At 44.1% G+C, this 20,983-nt stretch overlaps 1 protein-coding gene across 2 annotated transcripts in view; it reads left to right on the forward strand.

The window, feature by feature from the left end:
* SH3TC1 (SH3 domain and tetratricopeptide repeats 1) overlaps positions 1-20,983 on the forward strand; it is a 368,620-nt gene that overhangs the window by 329,712 nt on the left and 17,925 nt on the right. The window lies entirely within an intron of this gene.

Raw genomic sequence — 20,983 nt, forward strand, 5'->3', positions numbered from 1 at the left:
CAAGTCTCATTCTCAAGTTCACACCAAATGTTAATTTTAAGTTCCTAAAATGAAAGTGGACAGAAGCAAACTAGATATTCAGTTATACACTATTCTATAGAGCCAGTACTAAAGAAGAGAAAAAATGTCTGCCTTTCTTCTGCCTGCAGAAATTAGGAAAAATGCGTAAACATGGAGACTGATATCCTACATAATACTATGGAACATGAAAAGGAAAGTGAGCTGCAGAACAGCAAGAATGACATGCGATTCAGTTTTTAGTCAGCAGTCTTGCTGCTGCATTCTGGATCATTTGGGACAAAAATGGAGGGCAGAAAATGATTAAAGAGTCCCTATGATCTAAAAGAGATTTTGCAGTTTTAGTAGATATCTGAAAACTAGGGTTCAAATACAGCAGTACCCTATAGAAAGTCTTAAGTCGAAAATAACATGAAGAGCCAGTTGTTATATGAGGTTCCAGAGAAAGATTGGAATGCAGCAAGAGACAGATATTTAAGTGTCTTTGTGAAAAGGAGATAGAACCCTAAGTCTTGAGGCTAGAATTTATGGCCCTGAATTATTTGCTGCCTCCATATATTTATTTTATTTTATTTCATATTATTTATTTATATATGCTGAGGCAGCTACAAATCAACTAGACATCACTTTGGTTAAAGCTGAGATAGGGTCTTACTACTCTCAAAAGGCTGCAGCAGGTTATCAGACTCATAGGGCGGAGAGCTATGAGTGTGAGGAAACAGTTGGAAAACTACTCGCCTTAAAGACAAGACAAAAAACAGTGCAGACACAGATATCTTCAATAACCAGTGGGGGGACCTCATATACAGATCTGGGGGATATAGTAGATGTGTTCCATAAGTTCTATCAAGATCTTTATAAGGAGGAGAAACAAGGCCCCCACGGAATTTTTTTTGCAAGGGCTAGTAAATAATACAGGATGCTGGGGGGGGGATGCAAACGAGAGGTTGGAGATTGAATTTACATTTGAGGAGATCCAAACAGCGGTACAGCAGTTGGCCTAGGGCAAGACAGAAAGCCCTGACAAGATTCCATCAGAATTTTATAAAATTTTTCAAGAAGAGCTAGCTCCCTTGCTCTGGGATTTATTTTTGGGGGGTTATCCTTCCGTTATCCACATACCCTACGCGCAGCGTTCACGCGCAGCGTTCACACGCAACGAACGCGCCCCATGCGCTCCGAAGGTGCGCCAAAGGTAAGCCCGTCTGCGCCTGGACCGTGCCCAGTGCCAGACCCCCTGGCCCCCACAAACCGCACTCCTCCCGCATAACGTTTGACGCCGCCACCCTCCTAGCCCTTAACCCCGGACGCACACCTCAATGCTACGAAGCTGCCCCGGGACGTACCCACGGTTCCTTCGCCTGCCACTCCTGCAAATTTACCAGCATCAAGACCCATACCACATCCTCTAACCCCAAACACAGCTCCGACTCTAACCACCTGAAGTGCATCCTGCTGAACACACGCTCAGTCCACAGACACGCCACCGAACTCTGGGATCTACTCGACACTGCATCACCGGACGTCGCCTTCCTTACTGAAACCTGGATGAATGCATCATCAACACCCGACATCTCCATAGCCATCCCGGACAATTACAAGATCATCCGAAAAGACCGCACCATCCAATCAGGAGGAGGCATCGCCATCGTCCATAAGAACACCATCAAAATCACGCCCAGCTCCGACGATAACCTCACATCCGCCGAACACCTCCATTTCCAGATCCACACCGACCCCAGGACCACACTCAGAGGCACCCTCATCTACAGGACTCCAGGAACCCATAAACAATTCAGCGAAGACATCACTGACTTCATCAGTCCACATGCACTCGCCTCCGAGAACTACATTCTACTAGGAGACATCAACTTCCAAATGGAAAAGAAAAACGACAGCAACACCACCACCCTCCTTGACAACCTGGCCAATCTCGGCCTCAAACAACTTGTGGACACCCCCACCCATGTAGCCGCACACACGCTCGACCCAATCTTCACCTCCAGCAAACACATCTCCTTCGTTCGCACCACAGCTCTCCATTGGACGGACCACAGTTGTGTTCACTTCAGCTACAAAACCACCTCAACCCACAACCTATTCCCCGAAGAAAATGGAACAAAATCACCACCGACCAACTCCTCACATCGCTCAACCAAAACCCACCCGCCCTCTCATCGGACCCAAACCAAGCTGCCATCAAATTCAAATAATGGATCACTCACAGCGCTGACGAATTAGCACCCTTGAAAAACCATCACACCACACAAGACAGCAAAAAGGCCCCCTGGTTCAACGATGACCTTAAGAAATCCAAGAAGCTATGCCGCTCTCTCGAGAAAACATGGAGAAAAAACCCAACAACCGACAACATGACCACCTTCAAGGCAGCCACCCGCAAACACCACCAGCTGATTCGATCCACCAAGAAATCAGCATTCAAGAACCGACTCGACAACAACGCTCACAACAGCAAGGAACTATTCAACATCATCAAAGAATTCACCAACCCCACCGCAGCCTCAAACGACATCACTCCCACCCAAGACCTCTGCGATTCGTTATCCTCCTTCTTCTACAACAAAATTGCCGACATATATAACAGCTTCGAAAACAGTTCCAACGAACAATCCTCTCCACCCCCCTCAGAACCTAAACCGCCCTCTAACAACCTCAGCGCCTGGAACCCAATCACCACTGAAGACACCATCCGCCTAATGAATTCCATCCACTCTGGCTCGCCAACCGACCCATGTCCGCACCACATCTTCAACAAAGCAGACTCCATCATCGCCCCCCATCTCCGTGATGTCATCAACTGCTCCTTCAACTCTGCTACCTTCCCAGAAAGCTGGAAACATGCCGAAGTCAGCGCCCTCCTGAAGAAACCCACAGCAGACCCCTCTGAACTTAAAAACGACCGCCCCATATCCCTCCTCCCATTCCCGGCCAAAGTCATCGAGAAAGCTGTCAATAGCCAACTTGCTGCCTTCCTCGAATCCAACAACTCCCTCGATCCCTCACAGTCCGGCTTTCGAGCCAAATACAGCACCGAAACCGCCCTCATCGCAGCAACAGACGACATCCGAACACTACTGCACAACGGAGAAACAGTGGCCCTCCTTCTACTCGACCTCTCCGCCGCCTTCGACACTGTCTGTCACAGCACCGTCACACAACGCCTCAGTAACATCGGCATAAAAGGAAAAGCCTTGGACTGGATCATTTTGTTCCTTGCCGGGAGAACTCAGAGAGTCCAACTTCCCCCATTCAAATCAGAGGCCACCGAAGTCATCTGCGGTGTACCACAAGGAGCATCACTCAGTCTCACCCTCTTCAACGTTTACATGAGTCCACTCACTTCCATCGCGCTTCAACACAACCTCAACATCATCTCCTACGCTGACGACACTCAGCTGATCCTTTCCCTCACCAAAGACCCCAACACCGCCAAAACCAACCTTCACGAAGGCATGAAAGAAGTAGCCGTATGGATGAAAAACAGCCGCCTAAAACTTAACTCCGACAAAACGGAAGTGCTCATCCTAGGATCATCCCCCTCTGCCTGGGACGACTCATGGTGGCCTTCGGATCTGGGTTCAGCACCCATACCCACAGACCACGCACGTAACCTAGGCTTCATCCTAGACTCCTCCCTCTCGATGACCAGACAAGTCAACGCCGTCTCATTCTCCTGCTTCAACATACTACGTATGCTCAAAAAAATCTTCCATTGGATCCCCACCGAGACAATAAAGACCGTCACCCACGCACTGGTCACGAGTCGGCTAGACTACGGAAACACCCTCTACGCCGGAATCACAGCCAAATTACAGAAAAAACTCCAACGCATCCAAAACGCATTGGCGAGACTCATTTTGGACATCCCTCGCCAAGATCACATTACCTGCCACCTGAAAAACCTCCACTGGCTTCCCGTCAACAAGAGAATAACATTCCGTCTCCTCACCCACGCGCACAAGGCCTTTTACGAACTAGGGCCCGAATGCCTCAACACTCGACTATCCTTCTACACACCCACCCGCCAACTAAGATCCTCCAATCAAGGCCTCGCCGCAGTTCCGCGTATCCAAAGATCCACCATGGGAGGTAGATCCTTCTCCTACTTGGCGGCCAAAACCTGGAACTCACTCCCCACTCACCTCCGCCTTACACAGAACCACATCTCCTTCAGAAAAGAACTCAAAACCTGGCTATTCGATAAATAATGAACCCCCTCCCCAAGCGCCTTGAGACCCTCTGGGTGAGTAGTGCGCTATATAAATCCTTGAACTTGAACTTGAACTTGAACTTACAATACTCTGGAAGCCCATCAGACTCTTGGAAAGGTACCACTATCGTCATTCTCCCCAAGAAAGATAAACCACTGGATAAGCCTACCTCATACAGGCCCACCTCCCTAATAAATGCAAATGCAAAAATCTACTCTAAAATCTTGGCAAACCGTCTCCAGAGGGTCATAGCCAGCCCTGTATCCCCTTGGCAGCATGTCTTCGTACCAGGTCGAATCACAACTGACCATGTAAGACGAGCCGTGGCCCTGTTTGATATTACTGGGGAGACTAATTGTTATTTGGCTATGATCCTCTTGGATGCGGAAAAAGCATTCGATCGAGTGTCATGGGAGTATTTGTTGGGATGTTTTGGCAGCTAAGGGATTTGGCCCCCGGGCCGTCACTGCAATTAAAGCAATGTATAGGGCTTCCAATGCGAAACTACAGTTGATCGGTACAGAATCAGACACGGTAAGGGTGTCATGGGGAACAAGGCAGGGATGCCCTTGTTCACCAATCCTATTTGCCCTATATATTGATCCACTTATCCAATCTATAATTGAGAACCAGGCAATATACCAGTGATGACCAAAGTGTTCAGCGCCAAAGTATTAGCCTATGCGGACGATATTGCTGTATTAACACCTAACCCTGAAGGAGCAATGAAGGAAATTAAAGCCATGGCTACTATATTTGGAAAGGAGTCAGGGTATTTACTGAATAAATCTAAGACTCAAATAATCTGTACCAAAAATGTCACCTTTCCGGATAGCCAGTGAGTAAATACAGCTACCTATCTTGGGGTTAGGATTACTCCGGATATTGGTCAGATCGCCCAAATTAATTTAAACCCCGTTATTAGTAAAATAGCCACAGACCTTAGGCGGAGGAGCTCACTTCATTTAACCATTATAAGAAGAGGCAATGTTCTTAAAATGGTAATGCTCCCCAAGGTGCTGTATCTGTTCAGGGCACTCCCGGTTGAAATTGAAGGGTCTATAATCAAAGCTTTAGGCTCATTATTCAGTAGGTGTATTTGGCAATATGGTAAGGTCAGGAGATCTTTAAAGTTTCTTACTTTGCCACAAGCATGTGGAGGGTGGGCTGCTCCTAATCTAACTTTCTATTACTGATTACTAGCTATTCTCCCCAAGGCGGAAGCCGGGGGTATCTCTTCTATCCCTCATTACTGTTAAAAAAAGGCTGTGCAGGGTGAATGTTTTTTAAGGCTGTAAATAGTTTAATGGTATCATTTTTAAAATATTGTCATTCACCTATTCTGCCGATCCTCGGACGAGATTACATCGTTCCAGGGCTCAGGCATACAGTTCTCACTCCCGGCGCAGCTGACTGCAGCGCTGACGCCGGCTGGTAGAGGGCTAAGCCGCCATCTTAGGGGGAGGCAGGGTAGCGCTCCAGCTATTGGACACCTCCCACCCTCCTCCATAATGGAAATAAAAAAGAGGACTACCCGTCCGCGCAGCGGGCGGGCGCGCCTAAGGCAAGCCCGTCTGCGCCCGTCCGCGCCGGGCCCGTGCCCAGTGCCGGTCCCCCTGGTACTTTGACTACAAACATCCGCTGGACTGCTAATCAGCTTCTTCAATTTAGACAAGGTATGTGCTCTCCAGCTGATTGCTGTTGCCCTCTTAGCTTAGAGGACCTCCCTTTTAAATGCACAGGCTGTGATTTCTTACTTTCCTCTCCACGGAAATGTCGCTCTCTATCTATGGTTCAGAAAAGGGGGTGGTGATGAACAGAGTGTCTGAATTAAGCAGACCACTCTTACCCAGTCCAAAGATCAGGGCTTGATCCATCACTGTTTTTTAGCTCACTGCACCATCCCAGCTCAGAACCTGGCTACATGCAAATTAGTCTGTTCCTGTCCCAGTGCATGATGGGAACAGGGCAAACCAAACTACCAAGCCAGTTCTTATACTGGGAAGGAAACAAGCTACCGGGGACCGGTTTCTGGCATTTCAGCCGTCGTCGGCCCGGCTTGCTTGAATCCTGATGGTGCAATGAGCAAGGGACTCACATCTGAGTATACCCTTCCACGCTTATGGTGGACAAAATGATTCAGAAAAGGGGGTGGTGATGAACAGAGTGTCTGAATTAAGCAGACCACTCTTACCCAGTCCAAAGATCAGGGCTTGATCCATCACCGGTTTTTAGCTCACTGCACCATCCCAGCTCAGAACCTGGCTACATGCAAATTAGTCTGTTCCTGTCCCAGTGCATGATGGGAACAGGGCAAACCAAACTACCAAGCCAGTTCTTATACTGGGAAGGAAACAAGCTACCGGGGACCGGTTTCTGGCATTTCAGCCGTCGTCGGCCCGGCTTGCTTGAATCCTGATGGTGCAATGAGCAAGGGACTCACATCTGAGTATACCCTTCCACGCTTATGGTGGACAAAATGATTCAGAAAAGGGGGTGGTGATGAACAGAGTGTCTGAATTAAGCAGACCACTCTTACCCAGTCCAAAGATCAGGGCTTGATCCATCACCGGTTTTTAGCTCACTGCACCATCCCAGCTCAGAACCTGGCTACATGCAAATTAGTCTGTTCCTGTCCCAGTGCATGATGGGAACAGGGCAAACCAAACTACCAAGCCAATTCTTATACTGGGAAGGAAACAAGCTACCGGGGACCGGTTTCTGGCATTTCAGCCGTCGTCGGCCCGGCTTGCTTGAATCCTGATGGTGCAATGAGCAAGGGACTCACATCTGAGTATACCCTTCCACGCTTATGGTGGACAAAATGATTCAGAAAAGGGGGTGGTGATGAACAGAGTGTCTGAATTAAGCAGACCATTCTTACCCAGTCCAAAGATCAGGGCTTGATCCATCACGTTTTTTAGCTCACTGCACCATCCCAGCTCAGAACCTGGCTACATGCAAATTTGTCTGTTCCTGTCCCAGTGCATGATGGAACAGGGCAAACCAAACTACCAAGCCAATTCTTATACTGGGAAGGAAACAAGCTACCGGGGACCGGTTTCTGGCATTTCAGCCGTCGTCGGCCCGGCTTGCTTGAATCCTGATGGTGCAATGAGCAAGGGACTCACATCTGAGTATACCCTTCCACGCTTATGTGGACAAAATGATTCAGAAAAGGGGGTGGTGATGAACAGAGTGTCTGAATTAAGCAGACCACTCCTACCCAGTCCAAAGATCAGGGCTTGATCCATCACAGTTTTTAGCTCACTGCACCATCCCAGCTCAGAACCTGGCTACATGCAAATTAGTCTGTTCCTGTCCCAGGTCTACGGCAGTTAGGAATTGGAGGCACGGTTCTGACTATGATCAGATCGTTTCTTACTGGGCGGATGCAGAAGGTATTTCTCCGGCCCTTTGAATCTGAAGGTAAACCTCTTTTATGTGGAGTGCCTCAGGGCTCCGCCCTGAGCCCTTTATTTTTCAACGTCTATTTAGGCCCTCTGGCTAGGGTAGTGGAATCTTGGGGGTTCAGAGTGATCTCTTATGCTGATGATACTAAGCTTGTGTTTTCATTCAGTGATCACTCTGACTCCAACTTTTCCAATTTTTGCAACTGCCTTAGCAATATTTGTTCCTGGATGGCCACTAACCATTTAGTCCTAAATACTGACAAAACTGAGGTGTTATTTTTTAACCAAAAAACGGCACTTCCCAGTTCTTTATGGTGGCCAACTGTATTGAATCCCCCTCCGGTCCCAGTTCAGACGGCTTACAACCTGGGCTTCCAATTTGATAATGCCCTCTCCTGTAAATCTCAGATCAATAAGGTTGTATCGGCCTGTTTTGGCAAACTGCGTATGATCAGGAAGATCTTTCCTTACCTCCCTCTAGATTCCCGTAAGACCATTGTCCATGCCCTGATCACGTCGCATTTGGACTATGCCAACAGCCTCTATGTCGGCGCCCCCCTTTACCTTATTGAACGGTTACAAATTGTGCAAAACGCGGCTGCGAGACTGATAGGAAATATTCCTTTCCGCCATTCGGTATCATCCTACCGGAAAGAACTCCACTGACTTCCCATCTCCCGCTGCATTCAGTTTAAGGCTCTGATTCTGGCATTTCGCGTTCTCAACGGTTCAGGCCCGGGTTACCTGAAAAAAAGACTCAATCTCTCCCAATCTGTTAGAACGTTGAGATCAAACAGTCTTCGTCTCTTGGTGGTGCCCAGATTTTGTCGCGCCAGGAGTGGGGGCAGACCATTTGGAGTAATTACAGCTAAACTCTGGAACAGCCTCCCTTTAGATCTGAGGTTCTGTGAGTCGGAACCTTTGTTCCGACGTAAACTTAAAACTTGGCTGTTTACTACTCTTTAAACTAGATTCCTCTCTTAGCAAGTATTCAATTAGCGCCGGGACACCCCCTCTGGGGGTAGCTGCGCGCTTTATAAGCTTCTTAAATAAATAATAAATAAATCAATAAATATTATTGGGCAGCTTTGCTACAACATATGAATATACTTTTTTTTAATATTGGCAGAACCAGTGGGGTACAGGTAGAGGGTCTCCCAACAATTTATGATTTGGCGCTTGGAGAAAGGGCAAAAGCACTGCTACTACGTGAGTTGGAACCCAGCTATTATAAGAAGGTTCAATTTAAGAATATTATGAATGCATGGAAAATCTGGGCTAGGATACAAAAACATATGAATATCGAGAAGTTTACAAAGTATACACCCATTTGGGGATCATCTTTATTTCCCCCTTGTTTTATGATGTTATAGCCAAACAATGGGAGCAACTTGGCTTACGGACAGTGGGAGATATTCAGCCAAATGGCCAACTATATCTATTTAGTGAGTTACAAAGAGTACATGGAATTCCGGATGGGCATTATTTTGAATACCTACAAATAAGAGGGTTTTTTTGGCAAAGGGAGACAGGCAATTCCTAGAGCTAAAGTTGTAATGTTTGAGATTATGGGGAGAACTACCTGTAAAATTAAACACATACAGTGTGATGACGGAGCAAGTTCCGGATGGTATTGAAAAAACTGAAACCAAATGGGGCAGTAGATTAGAGAATGATGATGTAGATATTGATATGTCACAACGGTTAGTAAAGAAAACGCTCCTGTCAGCCAATTTAAAGTCACAACACTATAAAACGATCTACAATCTGTATTTTACCCTGGGCAAAATATTTAAATGGGGGTAAAGGGAGGACGACAAATGCCCTAGATGTGGGGTAGGACCAGCAGAAGAGATTCATATGTTCTATGGGTGTTCACAGCTTGATTTACTAAAAACATAATTGGTAACGTTTTGGGAGAGGATCCTTGGCAAAACTGTGGTATTAACCCCTTCGCTTATCAAGTTCAGATCAGTATCATATTTATTTCAGTTACTATAATTAAGTTACTCATTGCAACTAGATGGAAGGACCCATTCCCCCTTGCTTCCATGAATACCTGGCCCGCTTTATAGCTGAATGTAAACGTGAACAGGCTTTATATGTCTGCAAGGGGTACCAGGCTAAAAAATGGGATATAAAATTATGGACTCCAGTTGCGAAGCGGTTAAAAGGGGTAGGGTAATGTATATAGATCACATTTGTGTAAATGTAAATGTTCTGATGTATTATCTCTCCTCTGTTTTTCTTTTTGTAACACGTATTAATTTGGATTAATAAATAACTATTGATAATGTATAACAAATGAATTTATTTTGAATATGATTTTATGTATAATGTCTCTCTGAATAAAAAAAGTATTAACTTTATATATGCAGTTTTCTATAGTTAAAACTTGACCATGGAGAGTTGAATGGCTCAACTAAAGAAGAAATGCAATGATTTGTAAATAGGGTAGACAGATATACAGGGAATGGGGACAGAGCTATCAAGAGGCATAGGAACAGTAACAGGGACAGTATGACAGGGACAAGAAGTGGCAATCTTCACAAGGACTCCATACCCTTTACCATTGCCAACCAGTGTTAAAGTGTTTATGCTCTTTCCTTTCAGCATGGTAAAATTTGCTTACAGCCAATGCCCACATTTATTTCACTTGTATGTCTCTAGTAAAGTGGGTCTACATTTACCCAGGGCATGTAAATTAAATGCTACCAGTGGGCATGCAGCACTTATTGTGCCACCAACTTAAGTACCCTTTTACAAGCATATCTCAGACTTGTATTTGCAACCTGTGTGTGCAGTTTTAAAATGCCATTCCAAATCTGGAAAAAGAAACCTTTTCACAGGCATAAACCTTTCTTTTTTAAACATATCTCATCATTAGTGTAAGCCCTAAACAGTCCAGAGGGTAGGGTGCTTTGTATTTAAAAAATTGGACATGTACTTTAAAGTTTTACATGTCCTGGTAGTGGAAAAGTGTCAAATTCATTTTTCACTGTCACAAACGTTATCCGATCCCACAGACTAAACATAATCTCCTACGCAGATGATACCCAACTGATCCTCTCGCTCACCAAGACCCCTCCAATGCTAAAAACAACTTCTGCAGCACCAGTGGTGGCTGGTGATATTTAAAAGTGGAGGGCATAAATGATGGGGATGTGTTTTACTAGCAAACATAATTTGGAAGGCATAGTGCTGACATTTCTCAGCAGCGATCTAGTGCTTTGAAAGGGAGGGTACCTGTCCTTTGGGACAAAGAGTGACTTACCAAAATATTGACGCCAAATGTGGGAATTAGGCACTTACATTCAGGAGCACTACTTCCCAGTGTTCAGTGGCTTAAGGATTTCTTTACTGCCAGTCCACTATTTTCAAATCAAACTAGTGATAACATGTAAACCATGATGCATTCCTTTTTAATGAAAGCCAGAAGTGCATGTGTCAAAGGTCACCAATACAGGAGCTGACGATATTTCCTGCTTGAAAGAATTGCACTCAGAGGCTTAACTCTCATTCAGTTTAAACATTAGATTTTTCTTCATCAAATTTCTCACTGTTTTGTCAGCAAATAAAGGAATACATTTTGCGTAGTACTCCGCTAGCCCAAGAAATGACCTGAGCTGGTCTTTGTTTTGTGGTTCAGGAGCTTCTTTTATTGCTCTGATTAACTTGTGTTTGGGAGCCACACCATCCTTACTAATACTGTGCCCCAAATAATCCACTGATTGCACACCAAACTAGCATGTGTATTTTGTAAGAGCTAAGCCATTGTCCTGCAAAATATTCAATACTTTATGTAAATTTCAGTTCAACTGAGTCACAAGATGGCTGCCAACACTTCTTGGTTTGAAGTGTTGGCAGCCAATCAGATCTCATGCATGAGAGCGGGAGGGATTGCGGATCCTCTGAGGCCACAGTTGTATATGTTAAAGATCTTTAAATTTGTCAGCAAATAGTAAATGGATTGACACCATTGAACAAAAAGGACGCTTTTTGGACCAAGAGATACCTTTCTCCCGAATTTGGTATAATTCTGTTCAGCAGTTTAGCTGTGTCTAAAGTTTCCTATGGAAATTAACATGTAGAAAAAGCGTTTTGGGAACCCCCTTTTTCTCTCCCATGCTTGACTGATCGATCACCACAAACTTTTCAAGACAGCAGCTGAAGTAAATGGCAAATTAGTTTTGAAAATTTTGCGAAGAGTCGTCAAACAACGCCAAAGTTATTGGCAAGTAAAAAAAAAACACTCTTCCTATGGAAACTACCTCCTAACAATAACTACCTACTGGCACCGACAGTAGGTAATATTATATATATATAATATTATGGCATGTGAACAAGGGCTTTGGAAGCCCGAAACGCGTCTTACCCTCGCTATCTTCAACCCTTGGATAATAAAATCATCTGTGTATCCAGTCCGTGGTCCGTCTCCTCATTGCCTGGAGGGTTCTGATCCTTACTAGAACCAGTAGTGGCTGTCTTTGGAGTTTGCGCAGATATATATATATATATATATATATATATATATATATATATATACATATATATTTATATATATATATATATTTATATATATATGTATGTGTGTAGGTATATATATATATATATATATTTATTTTTTCACACCTATATTACTTAGAAATTATTTTACTATACAATTATTGTACATTTAAAATATTCTCTTAATTGAGGAGACCCCTACCTGAACCTCCTCATTTTTTATTTTTATTATGAAAATAAATATTTTCTATTTGAGGTGTAAACTCCCCCAATTTCCTCTTTTTTATAACCTTACCATTCTGTTCCCTTACCCACCCCTGAACCCTAAAGAAACTCTTACCACAATATATATCCCTACCCCCTAAATGGTAAAAACACCTTTCAGAATCAATACCCCGACCTCTCCCTAAACCTCCAAAACACCCTTACCACTCCATACCCTTAGCCACCTGTAAACCTAAAAACACCCTTTCCACCCAAAACCCTTACCCACCCCAAACCCTAAAAACACCTTTACTATCCTAAACCCTACCCACCCCTAAACCCTAAAACACCCTGATCACCCAATACCCTTACCTACCCCTAAACCTAAAAAAACCCTTATCACCCAATATCCTTACCTACCCCTACATCCTAAAAACCCCCTTGACACTCAATACCTTTACATACCTCAAATCCTATAATCTTCCTTACCACCCTGTACCCTTATTCATCCCTAAACCCTAAAAACACCCTTATCCCCCTATTCCTAGAGACTATGACACAAGAACATAAGTAACGAACTTGAAGAAAAGAACCAGCTACAAAATGACATACACGATCAAAACAACAGAGTAACATAGGACTATTAAGATTTCAGGTTTCATTGGCAATATAAGAAGTTGATTTAAAACAAAAGCAAGCCTTGAGTGCAAGACAAAAGACAAAATAAAAAACGGGGAAAAACACCTTCTGTTTATTAGGTAAACAACAAAGAGCAAAAACGCTAAACAAATAATGAAAGCATGGTTACAAATAAATAAAATTATTACACAAACTTCCCTTACAGTTGGGTGGCCTCTTGCTCATTATCATTAATTACTGAAAAAATGAATAATATATTTTTGAGGGGAACCTTCCCCAATTGCCTCTGTTTTTTTTAACTTTGCCACCCTGTTCTTTTACACACACCTAAACCCTCCCTAAGCTGGATATCAGTATCCCCTCAATTAAACTATACTATGACCTTATTACAAGTTTGACAGTCCTCATCTCGGCCCGCCATCGCTGTGCCGATAGGAGGCCCGCCAAGCCCGTAGTTCACCCGCCTGCCGAATTACGAATGTAATCCATGCCACACCATGCAGGCCGGGGTGCAATTACATGTGGGTGCAACATATGCCCCCCTGTATGCACCCCCAGGCCCAGATCTGGCAGGGCCCTTATTTGTCTCTCCACCACCCTTTTCATGCAGGCTAACCACCACGAAAAGGGCGCTAAAAAGGCAACTGGTAATATGCTCGGCGGTGCCATCAGCTTTACTGCCAGCATATTCAGGCCATTTGCAGACCGCCAGTCCAGCGGGATCCTTGATCCCAGTGGAGCCCGCTTGCGGCTGTTTCACCGCCACTCTCAGAATACTGCGGGCGGACATGCAGTGTTGCTGAGGTCGGACCGCCACCACGAGTATGACGGTCCTGAAGGCCACCATACTCATAAGGCATTATATCTTGGTCACATTCTCACTCGCTCACGTACTCAGCCCTCAGATTATGTGCATGATGCTTGCCTGCTAGTTAGACCTGGACAGAAAGAACAGTGATACTTAACGTAGCTGAAGATTGGATACATGCACTTTTTACAGGAAGGTTGGTCCCACACATGACTTAGAAGTCAGCGGAGGGGAACACGAAGTCACGAACGTGACAAGTATCCTGTTTTCCGCATTACGATCACATTCTATCATGCGGGGTTCGTAATACGGTGGATGGGATATCCATTACGTTTGTGACACTGTATTCCCTCTGCCAGCTTCTAAATCAGGCCCTTAATGTGGGCTGAACATTTCCATAAAATGTTTGGTCTTCAACTGTCTTTCAAATGCCGGTAACGGAGTTGGTTTGTCAGAAGGGGTCAGATTGTTCCAGAGTTGTAAGCCCAATTTTTCCATGGATTCACCTTCATGTATATTTAGGTTGAATCTGCTCTGGGTGATAAGGTTTACTTTCTCACAAATAATTGTGCATCCAGTAGTGGAATGGGGACAACCTCAGTATATATTCATGGCTCACACCACTTTAGACTTTAACGAAGGTGCACAGCATCTTTAAGTTAGTGCTTTGGTCCAGACTTGTAGAAGCCATAGACCACCTACTGGCCATTTAGGAGCATGACAGAGCCTGGTACCACTGCTCCACTTGCTAATAAAATAATATTGGTTTGAGGACTGTAATATGGACACGAGCTCCGCTCCCGGAGTTAAAGAGCTGAAAGAAATCTGTAATTTGGCTCAGATGGCTCTTCAGGTACAATCGGTCACTCATGAAGGGGGGCATTGTTTAGATCTGGTATATTCCAACTTTAACATTTCTACCGATACACCATACCCCATTTCATGGTCAGACCACTTTCCTGTACAATTCTCCTGGCTCATTAACAAAACCTGTGTGGTTCCCACACCTAAAACTGAGGAACGCCCTAGAAGAATTAATATTCCGGATCTAGTGAAGGCCCTCACCCACTCCACCCCATTGAAAGCTCACAACCTGGACGAAGCTGTAGACAACTTCTCATCCTGGATAAACTCCTCCATCAAGTCACTACCAAAAAGTAAAGGTAAAAACAACAACTGATCAACTAAAAATTTTAAAAACAGGATGTAAGGCGCTAGAGCGAGTATGGAGAAAGAACTATTGTCCCGCTGCTAAAACTGAACTTCGCGCAGCCCAAAAAAGTTACTACGCAGCGATTAAAACAGCTAAAGGGGAATTCTACGCTTCTAGAATTCAAAAAGCCAAAAACAACAGTCGAGAAATCTTCTCCATAGTTAAAAGCTTTACTGCCCCGGTAGCAGAGAAGACAGCAATTCCACCCTCCACAGACTGGTGCGAACAACTCTCTACTTTCTTCATCGAGAAAATCCAAAAAATTCAAGACAGTCTGAGTATCCCTGACCATCCCCTTGCCCCACAATCGGACCTAGCCTTAATTTGCCAACCTCTTCCTCCTTCACATCCCCTACTATCAAGGGTTAAAGCAGAACTGACCAAATTCACTCAGGTTGAAAGTACAGATCTAATGGCCATATTAAAAACTCTGAAGTCTGGGTCACCTATAGAGCCTTGCCCTGCAAGGGTCCTGAATGGAGTAGCTGAAGTAATCACCCCCATTGTCACCGCACTGGTTAATGAATCCCTAACCTCAGGAACTGTGCCCCCCAAGTGGAAACAAGGCAAACTTCTCCCTTTAATAAAAAAACCTACCGCAGATCCTTCGATCACCTCTAACTACAGGCCCATATCACTCCTACCAGCCCTTGCCAAAGTCTGCGAAAAGGCGGCATTCCGGCAACTAGAGAGATTTGTGGAATCCTCTGAAGCTCTCCATCCTGCCCAATCAGGGTTCCGCACCTCTTTCAGTACGGAAACTGCATTGGTGGAAGTGGCTGAGGCCATCAGGGAATGCCTTGACGGAGGCGGCAGAGCGGCCCTTATTCTTTTGGACCTCTCTGCTGCATTCAACACGGTGCCCCACCTCCAGCTCTTAGCTAGACTGGAGGACATAGGCATCTCTGGCACGGTCTTAGATTGGATTAGGTCTTTCCTATCTGACCGTACCCAACAGATTTGGCTTCCCCCATATCATTCCTCTAACAGAAGGGTAGAAACTGGCGTACCACAGGGGTCGACCTTAAGTCCCCTTTTATTTAATATTTATTTAACTCCTCTTATCCGACTAGCAGAGAGCTGGGGTGCCAAGATAATGGCTTACGCCGACGACACCCAGCTTCTCTTCACCTGGAAAAAGGAGAACTTGTGCACTTCTGGAGTACGCCAATGCCTTTCCTCTGTATTTGCCTGGCTAGCCAAATCATGCCTCAAATTCAACGAGGATAAAACAGAAATCCTGCTCTACGGCCAATTCCCCATTGACTTTAAGGAGTCCATCTGGCCCTGTGAATCAACATGCCCAACGGGAGAGAGCGGGATTGCCAAGAACCTGGGCATTTGGTTCGGAGCCGACTTATGTTTCCGCGACCAGATCTCACGCTTGGCGGGACGTGTTTTGGAACTCTGACCACTCTTCGCAAATTCTTTCCCCTCCTTCCACAAACGGCGAAAGAAACGGTTGCCAGGGCTCTGGTACTCTCCCGTCTGGACTACTCAAACGCCCTTTATTTAGGGGCTCCTGACTATATGATCAGAAAGTTACAGGTTGTCCAGAATGCCACGGTGAGACTCATTTTTAACATCCCCAGGAGACTCAGCGTTCGCAAACAGCTGAAGGATCTTCACTGGCTTCCTGTGGCACAACGAGTGCGCTTTAAAACTTTGGTCATCGTCTACAAAGCCCTCAATGGACTGTGCCCTTCCTATCTAGCCAAAAGGTTCACACTCTACCTCCCGACCCGTCAGCTGCGATCCACCTCCAAAAAGCAGGTGGTCGTCCCCAGATTTAGAAGCGTCCGCCTGGGCGGACAATTCCTTACGGTAAAGGGAGCTCAAATGTGGAACGCCCTGCCAGACGCTCTTAGACACGCTCCTAATCTGACCAATTTTAAAAAACTGCTTAAAACTCACCTCTTTCAAGTTCATGAATAGCATACTCCTTTTTCCACTCTGTTTCAGTTTCTCCCCCGCGCCAGGACAGTCTTGACTATCGGAGCGCGTTACAAAACCACATATAACATATAACATAACATAATAATTGTACCCAAAAGTATAGTTCTTATCACCACGTCCATCTCTATATGTTAATTGTGCACTTCATAGCACAAGCTACAATTACAATAATTCAGGAAGTTGAAGTGGATAAAATCCATATTCATCTTGAGCTTTTCTACTTCTCAAACCTAGTGAACTACCTACCAGCATGTTCAATACACAGTCAGTAATCAGTGTGAACATAAATGTTCATACTGCCACACCAACATGTATTTCTTTCCTTGTTTTCACGTAGAAGTGTACCTCATATTTCTTCATTTCGTATAACATAGAACAAATCTGTCCATCAGGGGTTTTGATTCAAGTTAGCCTCTGGCCATAACTGATCTTCCTAGTGCAGTCATTGAGAAGATAGCATTTTGCTGAGTTAGCTGAAGTCTCTTCTCTTACACTTTTACACAAACAGGACTAAGGTATAATTTAGTGAAGCATAGCATAGCACCTATTTGTCTTTCAGCAAATAGAAAGGAGAGTAGGGCATGGTGCTAGCATATCTAATAGCTTGGCTTCTGCTAATCCACAATTTCTGCGTGAGGTTTATTTCCCTATAGAGAACTTATTGGCTAGTGCTTGTTTACAATGCAAGTTCAGGCTATTGAAAGCAAAGCTGCCTGTGGTATTTAGTTCTATTTTGAGTATTAGACATGTTATTCCTAGAGATCTCCAACAGCTGATCTGCTGCTGAATCATTCTAAAGCTCAATACATAGATGAACTTGTGATACTGTGCTTGGCTTGCCTGTTTTCATATAGCACAAGCTATGGTGTGATATTACCATGTAAATACTGTATAAATGATAGGATGAAGGCACTGTTGCTTTGTAGATGTACGACCTCTGCTGCTCCTTTTTGCTGTGCCTCTCTATATCAAAGGTGAGTAAAACATTCTTTAGATAATACTAAACGTATAAATTCAATTTAAAAAAATCTTTATTCGGGTTAAAAATCCATAAACTATACGTACAATAAAAACAATATAATAATACATTTGACAATTAAAAGGCCAAATTTAGGGATGCAGTACAATAGTTAGTAAAAAAGGTTAATACACTGTTGTTCACAAGCAAGCATCATATGGACATACTACAGCGTTTGCGACATAAGATACAATAGAAGCAAATTATTCAAGCTCGTAGACTTAATTTTCTAAATGACTATGTGCCTTCCTTATTTTTATCTCAGAGGATATAAATGAGGAAACTGCATAACACAATTCCACTGTAACAAGCTTGCATAAAAATGTAAAAGCAGCCTTATGGTAAAACAAATTATATGCCTTAAAAATCGTTTTAAAAAGGGCTTCCTAATATCCTGATACAATTTACAGAACAGCACAAAGTGTTGTGTTGATTGCACAGATTAACCATCACAAGGGCATTTGGGTAGGTTCTCTTTCCAGATACCCATACTTGGTGATACCTAGCCATAGCCTTGTGAGGAGAATCTGTCCTGTAAATTAGTTACAAGGGATAAGTAAATTTGAGTGCCCAATAGTATGAGTCCAGCGAGATATCGCAGAACTGATGGTCGGACATTCTCCATGGATTCACTCCTGGCCATTGTATGTGTTGGCCATTGTATGTGTTAGAAGCAGTGGCTTCAATTCCTTTTTACTATAGTATAAGATGCTGGTTGGGTCACCTACACAAAAAAGTGGATCTGTCTCATTTAAGAGATTTTTATGTGAGCCAGCCAGGGAATTGTATCTCTGTGGTCAAGGGCCAGACAGTCTATAATTACTGTTTTTGGAAATTTGATTCTAGCCTTACTCCAAATTCTATGCGAGGTGAGGAGTTCACTGATATTAACTGTATCTTCAATATAAGGCGCCTCCTAGTTCAATGGTGCTGCTAAGAGCCTACACAAAACGTTGTTCACTGACACCTGTAATAGCTTACTAGCTGCCATACCCCTTAGATGGCACTACTAATGTATTTGCTTTATATAGGTGTAATATCTCTCTATTTTAATTATTACCAATTTTCACAGCACATCTGAAAATTGCTTCCGTAGATCCCAGAAATTTATTTGTGCCAATTTTCAGATATGGGCCCCAGAGCCACTGGTAGTGAAATGTAAACCTAAGTAAGTGAAGCTCAGGGTTTCAGATAGTGCTTATCCTTTAACAATATATGTCATTTTCTTATTTTTTGCCCAGTCCCACATGCCATTGCAAATGTCTTTGCTAGATTCAATTTCATATATTTGCCCTCCATATAGGTGACAAAACCTGTAATCAGGTGTTGTAAGCCATTAGCAGTTTGTGATATTAGTACTGTGTCATCTGCATACAGAAGGATTGGGGAAAGATCACCTATTTTAGAGGGATCAGCTGTCAGTTATTGATTGAACGTATCATAAAATCCAAAGTTCCGTCATTGTGGAATAATTTTAGGACTGCAACTTGGTATTTCTTTGTCAGTTGTTGGAATAGAACATTCTGAATTTCTTTGCACAGGCTCACCCTGTCAGATTCTCTGATGATAAAACATGGATTTTGGTGAGCCTTTCAGGATGTGCAGAACAACAGGGATCATAGTGTCCTTTGCAATGATGTTTAAGTACGCCCTCAGGTTGGCCTAGTGACATTCACCCTGATATGCCATTTCCTTACGATGTTTCACCAAAACCTTTGAGAGATAGAGCACTTTGACTAATGCAGCTGATGGTTGGAGGTGGCTCTTCTGGAGGGTGGCATCTGGATGCATCGGGGGTAGGAGCGAAGCCCCGCATGGATTCAGTTGGAATAATGTAACATTATCTTCATGTATGTGTGTGGTTGTTCTCCAGCTGATGAATTAGGCACCACACCATTTTTGGGCAGCTGCCCACTTCAGATTGAGGAATTCAAGTTGGACACAGAATCCTTCTTCTTTGACTGACAAAGCTACAACTTGATTATGCACAAGGCCATTGGCAGTTTGCATCTCGGCTCACTTCTTCTGCACCTCAGCTTTCTTACAGTGATCTTGCTTCTAGAATTATGTGTCATTTGTTGGCCATCGAAGCACCACTTCAAGAATTCACTAATTTCATTGCAGCTTTGTTCAATGGCAACTTTTGCAGACCATTGGTTGTGGATGTACAGGGTTCTGACAGTGGTAGTAACAGCAGAATTGATTTGTTCCTCTCTTGGGACCCTTGTTATTTGGCGCATTAGAAGCAGCATTCAGTATGCTTTATTCTGCATTTATACAACAACTGTAGCTGACACAGAAAAGCCAAGAGGTGGTGTTCTCCACCCAATCTAGTGTTGGCATTGGCTAACGTTTGGTTTACGTGGCGCTCTGAAAAAATAGACATAAGTAATTGTAACTCTGTTACTGATTATGTCTCATACTCCAGCACACAAATGTAAGTTTGTTAAGTGTAGTGGTGCAATCCATACATGTTCTATGGCTATGGATATTGTCCCCTGGTCCAGTGCAATACTCTAAAAGAGTGTCTTATTCTTTTCTAAAGTGAAACATGCTCTAGCAGACTGGGTTCGAAGACTTGTTTTAGTAATGACTCCAGATGCATTGACTCACTTGTCAGATCATCACTCTGAAGACGAAGAAAGCAAGGATTTGATGTGAAAGGGTGTGATGTCATTTGAAGTTATATCTCCACCACCAAGAAAACCGCTCATGGCCTAACACTCTCCATCACACCATCCCAACTCTTCCCAGGCAGAACCACCATCACTATATACAATAACGGGATTGTCCTAATTCAAGCGACAGACAGGAACCTGGAACTACTTGACAACCTGTTCCCCACTCTCAAAGAGCACCTTTCCAACCCTCGGACTTACACGCATACCACCTCCTGTCCTACCTCCCCTGACGTCACAGCGCCCACCCTCAACTCTCCTAACCCAGCTCAGCACCAGAACCACACACACCTCACCG

This window comes from Lissotriton vulgaris, chromosome 3_2 (genome assembly GCF_964263255.1).
Source record: "Lissotriton vulgaris chromosome 3_2, aLisVul1.2, whole genome shotgun sequence".
NCBI classification, from domain to species: Eukaryota; Metazoa; Chordata; class Amphibia; order Caudata; family Salamandridae; genus Lissotriton; species Lissotriton vulgaris.